This window comes from Sturnira hondurensis, unplaced genomic scaffold (genome assembly GCF_014824575.4).
Source record: "Sturnira hondurensis isolate 20B ecotype Veracruz unplaced genomic scaffold, ASM1482457v3 Scaffold0016684, whole genome shotgun sequence".
Lineage (NCBI taxonomy): Eukaryota > Metazoa > Chordata > Mammalia > Chiroptera > Phyllostomidae > Sturnira > Sturnira hondurensis.
In genome coordinates this window covers 662,404-674,607 of record NW_028089315.1, presented here as the reverse complement: position 1 = coordinate 674,607, position 12,204 = coordinate 662,404, and the positions used below count along the sequence as shown (strand labels likewise).

Sequence of the window (12,204 nt, the reverse complement as noted above, 5' to 3'; positions counted from 1 at the left end):
ACTTATAACAAGAAAAAAAAAATCTCCCATTCCTCACCTACTTTCTTCAGTGTATTCCCTTTATGGGCATGTTGCTCACCACTTAAAGTCCTCTTTTCCTTGCCGTACTGTTTACCCACACTATAATGAATCTATATCTCTATCCTCACTCACCTTCCCCCCATCCCATTCCTTGGCAAACTCTGATTGATAAAGTTCTTTACCTTAACCTCTCTTTAGGTATTTTCAAGTTACCACTAAAAATTTGTCTGTTTTTATATTTTGAAAATAGCTATGATATTAATATAAGTTAGTGAAACACAAGTCAGTACTCATCAAACCCATACTGGCTGATGTTAATGAGTATAAGGCTTATTTTATAACAAGTCAGGATACCAAAAGAATTGGTAATTATATGAAACAATAAAAAGGGCTCTCTTTTAAAAACCTAATCTAACTGTAAGAAACATTTCTTGTGTCAATAAATTCTTCATTTTCCCACAGGATCATAACAGATAATACTGTGACTAGCTACCAAGTTCCGTCATTTGTTTGTTTACAGACTTATTTCTTTTGTCTAGCCCTTTTGATTCATGGATGATCTTCTTACCTCATCACTGCACCCCCAAAAAAATTTAAGCAGAGGGTATGTTTCAATGAAGAGCCATAAAATCATAAACCCATAATAACCTTGGACAAAACTGTGCTCCTCATATGTTTTATACTAGAGGGACTAAAGATATGGTCCAAGCAGTATGGAGAGAACATATGTATTATATTACAGACATAATATATTCATGGATAGAAAGATACTATTTATTTTGATTAGATCAAATCACTTTGAAGGACCAGTTCTGCTATAAATTATTCAAAAATTGTATCTTCCCTCCATACATCTCTACACCTCCCTACGTAGAGTCTCCCTAAACCCTGCATAAAGATAGAGAACAAAATTGATTCAAAGTGCTCCAAAGTGCCCTGGCTGGTGTAGCTCAGTGGATTGAGCATGGGCCTGCGAACCAGAGGATCAAGGTTCAATTCCCAGTCAGGGCACATACCTGGGTTGCAGGCCAGTTCCCGGCAGGGGACACACGATACATCGTGTGTCCTCGGCAGAGGCAACCATACATTGATATTTCTCTCCCTCTCTCCTTCCCTTCCCCTCTAAAGATAAATAAATAAAATATTTAAAAAAAAGAAAGTGCTCCAAAGTAACCCACAGAGAAAGACAAATACCTTTTGATTTCACCTATATGTGGAATTTGAAGAAAAAAATAAATGAACAAAATAGGAACAGACTTACAGAAACACAGAATAAACTACCAGCTGTCAGAATGGAGGGGAGTTGGGGTTGGTGGTGAAAAGGGTGAAGAGATTAAGCAGAACAGACTGGTAGTCACAGAACTGTCACGGAAATGTAGATTACAGCATGGGGAACATAGCCAATAATACCATGAAAACTACATATGGGGCCAAGTGAGTACTTGAACCATTGGAGAGACCACTCTGCAAAGTACATGATTTTCTAATAACTCTGCTGTACATGCAATACAGAATAATTTTGAATGTAAGAAACTAATACAGGATGATTTTAAATGTAAAATGTAACTGAAAGACATTTTAAAAGACAATAGTGGGAATGCCAAATACTCACAGGTTCATGGAAAGCTAAAAGTTTAGGAAGTGGAGAAGAAGAGCCTAGAAAGTGGGATTAAAGGAGAAATATGAGAGGGATTGAAAGGGAAGCTCTTGGAACATGCCTAGAGTCTGTTGCTGTTAAGGGGCTTTTACCAATATATTACCTCAATATTAGGTTGAACCACATAAAATTGCAGGTATTAGACAATATTTTGACCTACAAAACTGATTACATATGTTTCAATTAATTGGTTGATCTTTAATATTAGATTTGTATAATTAATCTCATGCTTTTACTAAATTCTGGTACCTACATACAGCTTCTGAGACTTAATGACCTTTTAAGAAATTGAAAGGAGGGCTTCCAATAAATGGGAATGGAAGCTTAATACACAAATTCATATGTATGTGTGTGCACATGTGTGCATATATTTAATGTGTGGTAGATCTCACACGCATAATAATAGTATACTTACATTTTAAAAGCAACAAAATGAACACACTTTTACCATCTCACAAGAAACAGAAGATGTTTTTTAAATATTAATTAAAGGTTGACTCTAGATGGTGTTGAGCCTCAGGAGCATCTGATTTAAAATAACATAAAACAAAACTCCATCTGTGGTTTAAGGAAACAACCTATTTTAAATTCTCTGTGAAATTTCTTTTCATCCTCAGTGTGACAGGTGGAAAGCAGCGATTTGGAAGAATATATTTTTGTCTTATGCTCACACACAACGCTCTATGCGTTCTTTTAAAAAGAGTGGAGGCTTGGAGAAATGCTTTTGTCTAGCTCTTGTTGATGGAAGGCATGACGGGGGTGTGCCAGGGGAGGGCCTTTGCTCTCCAGGACTCTAAGGAGATGCAAGGTTGCTTTCTGCCAAGGCAGTTAAACAACAGGCAAAACTTAAGATATGTAGGTGCCACACAGGAGCAAAAATACTTCCAAAAATTCATCAAGCACCCGTTATTGAGAAAAATAATTTGAAATATGGTTTGTAAAATATAATTTTAGAAGAAAATATGAGAGGTAATATATTATTTATATCTAGTTTAATACTTCTCTTTATTGCATTTTCTCACGAGATTAAACCCTGAATATTCAAAATAAATCTGGATGGGAATTGCGTAGAAGGAGAATCAGTTTTTCTATGTCATTGTTGGGGTGATAAATTATAAATCATATTGGATAACTTTTTAAAACAATTAACCTACACAAAATAATATTTATGAGCACATAGAGTTATTTTAGTTGTTCTCTATAACACCCATGTGAAAGAGGTGCTGTGAACATGTTCACTATATAGGTAAACAAACTGGAAAACTTAGACCAAGTCATATGAATAAGAACTAGTGTAACAGAGTTTCTATCCTAAGCAGCAGCACTCTGGAGTTTTGCTTATAAACACTACTTTAGAATATCTTCTTGTAATATTTTGATGTGCCTGTATTATCTATAATGCATTTTTCTCGGACATGTATAAATATATGTTGAATTCAAAGAGTAAAACATGTTCCTCAAAACACACAGCAATAAATTATAATTTCCCTAGAAATATTGAAATATTTAATTCTCTCTCTCCTTCTCTCTCTCTCTCTCTATATATATATATATAATTAGTTGTTTACCCTATTACATCCATATGTATATATATATATGTATACATAAAATATGTATAAAATATGTATATGGATGTATATATATATATAGATGTAATAGGGTAAACAACTAATTGTAATATTTTCAAAAATTACATATATATATATATAGGCATGGATGTAATAGGGTAAACAAGTAATTAGAATATTCTCAAAAATTTACCACCCTCCCAGAAGAGCAGAATGTGTTTGAATACTAGTCATTATAGTGTTTGTTTATTCTTGCAAACAGATCAGTTTTCAGTTTTTTGAATCTGCATGAGTACAACGTGTTCCTGATTATATTATCTCTATATAGCCCATACAGTGATTCATATTTCATTATTTTTGAAAGATTGTTTTTGTTTATTGTGCTTCTTTCATTCATGCATGATTTGGAAGTTTTTAACTACATGGAAAAATTCAATGTACAGAAACATTAAAAATATTGAAAGATTTAAAGTACAGAAATACTTAAAACACAAAAGGAAGCAATTTGTGAGCATGTTGTCTACACATTTTGTGCCTTGTGCATCAGTTCCTACTTGACTTTTCCCCAGAACAAGGATTTCTGCTTAGTATCCATGTATGTTGGGACAGGCAGTTACCACATCTAGTTCCAGCATAAAATGAAAAATGATATTCATCTAGTCAGTACATGTAATTCATCACAGTGACTGTCCTCAGTGGGAATGTGACCCCACTCAGTCCAATGAGAGTGTACTTTTAGCTTTTTTTTGCTGGCAAGTTGGGGGTATGTGTAGTCTTTCTTGATGTGCTGATAATACTCCTGAAACCAACACTGATGTTATTCTACCAGCAAGAAGACAGCCTGAAGTCAATGTGAGTCCCCAGAAAAGGGATAGCCAACAAAAGTGCAAATAATTAGAGTCAGAGCCCTAATCGAGAAATTTTGGAAATATACCCAAATTCTGGATTTTTACAATTGGTAGATCAATGTATTTTGTTAATTGTTTAAACCTATTTGCTAGGCATTATATTATTTTCAACCAAAAGCATGACACACGTCAAAATAAACTTCAAGAGCATTGAAGATTTAATATTTGAAAGGTACTGAAGTGAGACTGGCCTCATCTAAAGATAAAACAATTCCAATATTCATATTCAATGCAAGAAATAACTTTACCAATACATGTTTTAAGATTTTATTGATTTATTTTTAGAGAGAGGGAAGAATAGAGAAAGAGAGAGTAAAATCAATGTGAGAGAGAAACATCGACTAGTTGCTTCTCCAACACACAACTCAGGCATGTGTGCTGACTGGGAATCGAACTGTCGGCCTTTCATTTTGTGGGATGACTCCCAACCAACTGAACCACACAGGTCAGAGCACAGCAACACATTTTTACATTTATAATCTTTTCCAGCTTTATTGTGATATAGTCAGCATATATTATCGTGTAATATTAATGTGTACAATGTGATCGTTGGATATACATATATAATTCAAAATAATTGCCACAATAAGGTCATTAATAATACATTTTAAAAGGCCAGTTTAACGTTCTTACTATCCAAGAATAGCAACCTTGAAATAATGTCCAAAATAGATGAAACATTAGTCTATTAAAAAAATGGAGTGTCCATTACACACAAAATACTATGCTAGAATGGTAAAATAGCCATAAAGATAATTGAAACACAAAACCTCTAATTACATTAATTACATCATCTCTTTAATGAAAAACACTGATATTTTTTTTAATATCAGTGTTTTTAAACACTGATATTTCTCACAGACATAAATTCTGAAGATTGGAATTTCTTCCCATCTCCTTTTCTTTCTTCCTTCCACAATTCAAAAATACTGAATATTTTCTATTCATGAAAGAATATACCATTGGCTGAGAAAGCTGTAATAAATAAATGTATTCATTTTTAGGAAAGGAACATGATGACCAAGAATTAGGGAGGTGAACACAGAAAGAAAATATGAGTATGGGTTTGGTTTTGTTTTCTTTTTGATTATGATAAATTAAAATACAACTTCTTCATGTAGAAAGTGAATTTCCCCTTTAAGTTAAAGCTGATTCAAGAAGCAATTAAATTACTGTAACTTAGAAAAGAAGGTGGACTTCAAACCATTATCATATACATATCAATTTTATTGTTATGAGATTTTGTTGCCATATTCTTTAACAAAATGTTGCAGGTATGAAGCTATTAGTATAGTTGAAGGGAAAGGTTAAACAAAACACTCAAAATATCTGACAGTTACACTCCTATATAAATAAGCTAGAATTTATTGCAGTTGGAAAAAGTAGGTTAAAAATGAGTTTTAATGAAGTCAAATTATAAAATTCAATTTAAATGATAGTCATGAGGTTTCAAAATAACACAATATTTTAAAATAGAAAATCTAACTTTTCTGAAAATAAAACTCATCCACATTTCACCTTCTCATCCACAACAAAGATATAACTCATTGCTGTCTAGATTTTCATGGGAAAACTGTATTTAAAAACTGATATACACCTGAACATATTCCTACCTTGTTAGATAATGAACAGGGAGCAACTTAACTATCAATTTGCAATAGCCTACATCATGGGTTCCCAACACTGGGGCCACAGACCGGTACTGGTCCATGGCCTATTAGGAACTTGACATTAATCATATTATCATATATGATTATATATTAATCATATATAATTGTTTCATTGTATGTTACAAGGTAATGATAATAGAAATAAAGTGCACAATAAATGTAATATGCTTGAATCACACTGAAATCGCCCCTGCCCTGGTCTGCAGAAAAATTACCTTCCACAAAACCAGTCCCTGATGCCAAAAAGGTTGGGGACCACTGGTCTTTGTCACAACAAGGCAGGTTTAATCAGAAGTGTCTCACTGACCTACAGTGGCCGAAGCATGGGAGTTTGGTAAAGGTTGGATACACACTCGCAACGGTTTGTAAGTATTCTAAGCACTACATAAATACTGTGACAAACACATAATTGAAATTCAATAATGAGCTACTCAGTGATTGATCATGTAACTCTGTTTACAGGGTCCTTATGTTTGTAAGATTTGCCAGGAGAAAGGTTGAGACATTTTGTTTTAGAGCTTTGTTTCTTCAAATGATGCCTGTGTGTGTGTTAGTGGTGGTGTTTTCTTGTTGTTATTTTTAAAGAAAAACCTCACAGTATAGTTCACACTTGTTTACATTATTTTCTTAATTGGGTAAAATATTCCCTACAATGTAGTACAACTCCCCTGAAATCCAATTCTAAGTGACTTCCAGCAGTGCACAGCTAGATACGTTTTTTCTCATAGCATATGGTACACCTTGTCTAACAATCATTTGTTTGTTTGTTTGTTTATTTTAATCCTCACCCCAGACATGTTTACTGATTTTAGAGAAAGAGGAAGGGGGAGGAGAGAGGGAGGAAGATAAACATCTATCTAAGGGAGAAATATTGATTTGTTGCATCTCATATGTACCTTGACCAGGAACTGAACTTGAACCTGTACCTAGGCATGTGCTCTGTCAGGGGATCAAACCTGCAGCCTTTTGGTTTACAGGACAATACTCCAACCAACTGAGCCACACTGGCCAGGGCTCAACATGTTCCTTTTATTGTACCATTTACATGTGTGTATGCAAGGGGAGTAGAGTTTGAATGAACTCTTCCAAGTATAGAATTTTTTCATTTACTTTTATTGTATATTTTCCATTACTGTTTATTCCCTATATAACTCCCAGTCACTGCACTGATATCCATGTCCTTGAGGGTTTTTTTTTCCTTTTTGCTCAATCCCTCCACTTGCTAATTCCTACCCCCCCAGATCTGTCAGTCTGCACTCTATCTTACCAGTCTGTCTCTATTTTGCTTGTTAGTTCATTCAGTTGGTTCCTTAGATTCCCCAGATGAGTGAAATCATATGATATTTGAGTTTTTTCTGACTGGCTTATTTCACTTAGCATAATGTTCTCCAGGTCCATCCATTCTGCTGCAAACAGTAAAATTTTCTTTTTTTGTGGCCAAGTAGTATTCCATTGTGTAAATGCCCCATAGTTGTTTTATCTACTCATCTACTGAAGGACACTTGGGTTACTTCCATATTGGCAATTGCAAATAATGCTGCAATGAACATAGAGGTGCTTATGTTCTCTCAATTTAGTGTTTTGGATTTCTTCAGATAAATTCCCAGAAGTGGAATCACTGGCTCATAGGGAGATCCATTTTTAATTTTGTGAAGTATCTTTGTACTGCCTCCATAATGGCTGCACCCATCTGCTTTCCCACCCACAGTGCAAAAGGTTCCCCCTTTTTCCACATTCTCGCCAGCACTTGTTGTTTGTTGATTTGTTGATGATGGCCATTCTGACCTGTGTGAGGTAATATCTCATTATCATTTAATTTGCATTTCTCTGATTCATGACACTGAGCACATTTTCATATGTTAATTGGTCATCTGTATGTCCTCTTTGGAGAAGTGCTATTCAGGCCCTATGTTCACTTTTTATGCATTTTTTTGTTGTTGTTGAGTTTTATAAGTTTTTTATAAATTTTGGATATTAACCCCTTATCAGATGTATCAGCAAGTATGTTCTCCCATTCTGTGAGTTGTCTTTTTACTTTGTTGATGGTTTCCTTTGCTGTGCAAACACTTCTTAGTTACCTAGAAATAAATATCACCAAGGGTGTAAATGACCTGTATGTGGAAAGTTCTAAGACTTTCCTAAGAAAGAAACTGAGGAATATATAAGTAAATGGAAGCACATACTCTTGTTCATGGATAGGAAGAAATAATAACATCATTAAGATCTCCACACTACCCAAAGCAATCTATAGATTCAGTGCAATCCTATAAGATACCAATGACATACTTCAGAGAACTAAACTGACTATTTCAAGAATTTATATGGAACCACAAAAGGCCCTAAATAGCAACAACAATCTTGAGAAAGAAAAACAAAGTCGGAGAAACCATGCTACCTAATGTCAAGCCATACTAATCAAATCAGCATTGTACTGGCATAAAAACAGACACATAGATCAGCAGAAGAGAATAGAGAGTCCAAAAATAAACCCACACTTGTATCATCAATTAATATTTGACAGAAGAAGTAAGCAAATATAATGGGCTAAAGATTGTTGATTCAGTAAATGGTTTTTGGAAAAGTTAAATAAATATATGCAAAAACAATGAAACTATGTCACCTTCATCTGTCACACACAAGAATAAATTCAAAATGGATTAAAGATTTAAATGTTAGATCCCAAACCATAAAAATTCTGGAAGAAAACATAGGCAGTAAAATATCTGATATTGCTCATAGCAGTAGTTTTTCCTGATATGTCCTCAGGCAAGGGAAAAAATAAACAAATGGGATTACACCAGGTATATACTTTTAAATCACTTGCTTGTTTTCTATCTTTTATCTTGTCCTTCTACTTTGCAATGCTTAGTAACTCCAAATTTTCTGCCTCTTAGTTTCTGTAGGTTAAGGCAGCCCTCTTAACACGTTGCACTTTAGGCTGTGACTTTCTTCATTTTAATTATTCATTTATAACTACCCTACCCTACATCTTTGAAAGTAGATTAGTTTAAAAAATTTTACTTTTAATTATTTTTCCAATTCAAAAAGAAGTTTAAGAGGCTGCTATTATTACATGTGGAAATTATTTATTTGAGAATAAATATGTGTGCACACACACTGTGTGAACAGATCCTAACCATGTATGGAGAATATAGTTATTTAAAATAACGCTGGTGCTCTTTTCCAACCGAAATCATGGGAGGAGGTTGCAAAACAAAATGATAAGAAGATTCCCGCTGTGCCAGAAACCCTTAAGAAAACACAAAGGGATTTCCCAGAGCTGAAGATCAAGTGCCTGAGAAAGAAGTTTGCAAAAAAGATGCTTGGAAAAGCAAGGAGGAAGCGTATCTATGAAAAAGCTAAGCACTATTACAAGGAATATAGATGGAAGTACAGAACAGAGTTGAATGGCTAGGATGGCAAGAAAAGCTGGCAACTTCTGTGTACTTGTGGAACCCCAAATTGGCATTTGTCTTCAGAATCAGCAGTATCAATGGCGTGAGTGGAAAGGTCCAAAAGGAGCTGCAGCTTCTTTGCCTTCACCAGATCAATGACATCTTTGTTAAGCTCAACAAGGCTTTGATTAACATGCTGGGGATTGTGGAACCATAATATTTGCAGGTGGGAACCCAAACCTGAAGTCAGTAAATGCATTGATCTACAAGAATGGTTATAGCAAAATCAACAAAAAAATGAACAGCCCTGAGAGATAACACACTGATTGCTCAATCTCTTGGTAAATATGGCATCATCTACATGAAGTGTCTGATCCATGAGATCGATACTATTGGAAAACACTTCAAAGAAGTGAACAACTTCCTGCAGCCCTTCAAATGAGCTTCTCCACCAAGTGGAGTAAAGGAAAAGACCACCCATTTTCTAGAAGGTGGAGATGCTGGGAACAGGGAAAACCAGCTCAACAGGTTTTAGAAGTATGAACTAAGGTATCTACCATGGTTATTTTTGTAATCTTTCCAGTTAATAGATATCAACTGCTTTAATATTGAAAATATATATATCTATATAATAACACTTGTATATCAGCTTGTAGTGGAGTGTGCAATCAGGATATAGCACATCAAAGGGTAGATTTGGAGAAAAATGGTGAGAAATGGATCAGGTAAGAGAATGATTAATTTTCCGGGGGGGAAGGCACGTATCGGAAGGTATCAAAAGTCCTTTGGGAAATGCAGATGTTTCAAGAGATGAGAGTAAATAAAAATCCAACCTAAAAATGCATAGCAATAAATTGATGTGGTAGAGACATCAATGTGATCAAAATTCAAGATTCCATGTTAACAGTAATTTAATATAAGCCAAGTTTTACTCTTTATTATATGAATTATACAACTGAAAACTCACTGGAATCCCAACACAGAGATATATTTATATCTCTGTTATCTTTAAAAAGAAGCAGAGTTAGACCTGGCTGATGTGGCTCAGTTTATTGGGTGCTGTTCCACCTAGTAAAAGGTCACTGGTTCAATTACTACTCAAGGCACATGCCTGGGTTTCAGGTTTGGTCTCCAGTTGGGGCATGTGCCAGAGGCAACTGAGCAATGTTTCTCTCTCACATCAGTGTTCCTCTCCATCTCTCTATCCCTCCCTTACCTTTCGCTAAAAATAAAATCTTTCAAAAAATAAAAAGATGCTGAGTTTAAAAAGTTAACTAAGTTTTCCACAAGATATAATTAAGAAGGGTGATTCGTATAATCTTCTTCAAAGATCCATATATAATTATATATGATTTCCTGACAGTCTTAATAGGATATTAATAAAAGTTTTATCAAATGCTTTTCTCTTTCATATAAACTGGCCTACAGCAATTGAAAACAACAAAAAACTTTTAGAAAGTTTTTAGGCATTTAATTTGAAATGAGAGAAAGACAAATATGTAACCTATGTACTTTTATTGGAACTTTATTAAGAAAATTGTTTTATTAACGGCTCTAATAAATGATGCAACATATATGTCTAACTTTATTTATTTTTATTTTTATTTTAAGTATATTTTATTGATTGTGGCATTAGAGTTGTCCCATCTTTTTCTCCCTTTTCTCCCTCTCCACCCTGAGCCCCTCTCCTTCCAGCATCCCCCCAACCCTTTCGATCATGTCCATGGTTGGTCATATAAGTTATTTGGCTTCTCTGTTTCCTATACTGTTCTTAACCTCCCCCTGTCTATTTTGTCCCTACTATATATACTTTATTCCCTATACCTTTTTCCTCATTCTCTCCCTCTCCCTCCCCACTGATAACCTTCCATGTGCTCTCCATTTCTGTAATTCTGTACTAGTTGTTTGCTTAGTTTTTGTTTTTGCATTTTAGATTCAGTTGTGGATAACTGTGAGTTTGTTGTCATTTTACTGCTCATAGTTTTGATCTTTTTCTTCTGAGATAAGTCCCTTTAACTTTTATAATAATAAGGGCTTGGTGATGATGAACTCCTTTAACTTGACCTTATCTGGGAAGCACTTTATCTGCCCTTCTATTCTAAGTGATAGCTTTGCTGGATACAGTACCTTGGATGTAGGCCCTTGCCTTTCATGAGCTTGAATATTTCTTTCTAGCCCCTTTTTGCTTGCAAGGTTTTGTGAAATTTCCTTCTTATAGGATTTTTCTCATAGTCTAATAGTCTTATGGGAACTTCTTTGTGAGTACCTATCTCCTTTCCACTTGCTGTTTTTAAGATTCTCTCATTATCTTTAATCTTGTGTAATTTAATTTTGGTGTGTCTTGGTGTGTTTCTTCTTGGATCAAACTTCTTTGGAACTCTCTGAGCATCCTGGACTTGCATGTGCATTTCCTTCACCAGATTGGGGAACTTTTCCTTCACTAATTTTTCAAATAATTTTTCAATTTCTTGCTATTCCTCTTCTCCTTCTGGCACCCCTATCATTCAGATGTTGGAATGTTTAAAATTGACCCAGTGGTTCCTTAACCTCTCCTCATTTTTTGGAATTCTTGTTTCTTCATTCTGTTTCAGTCGAATGTTTATTTCTTCCTTTCGTTTCACATCATTGACTTCAGTTCTGGTTTTCTTCCCTTCACTGCTGATTCCCTGTATATTTCCATTTATTTCAATTTATATAGCCTTCTTTTTTTTCTTTATTTTCAACCATACTCAACCATTTCTGTGAGCATCCTGGTTACCAGTATTTTGAACTCTGCATCTGATATGTTGGCTATTTCTTCATTGCTTAGTTTTCTTTCTGGAATTTTGATCTGTTTTCATTTTGGGCCCTATTTCTTTGTCTCAGCCGTGCACCTGTTATGTAGTAAGGGGTGACACCTTAGGTATTCTCCAGGGTGAAGAAACCCACTTCTCTGGGTTGTGGAGCTGTATGTGGGGGAGGGGTCAGAGAGGAAACACAACATGG

General features: G+C 34.8%; 1 pseudogene; it reads left to right on the top strand.

Annotated features, from left to right (window-relative positions):
* Nucleotides 1–5,419: 5,419 nt before the first annotated feature.
* Nucleotides 5,420–9,754, top strand: LOC119001534 (60S ribosomal protein L7-like; annotated as a pseudogene).
* The last annotated feature ends 2,450 nt before the right edge of the window (nt 9,755–12,204 follow it).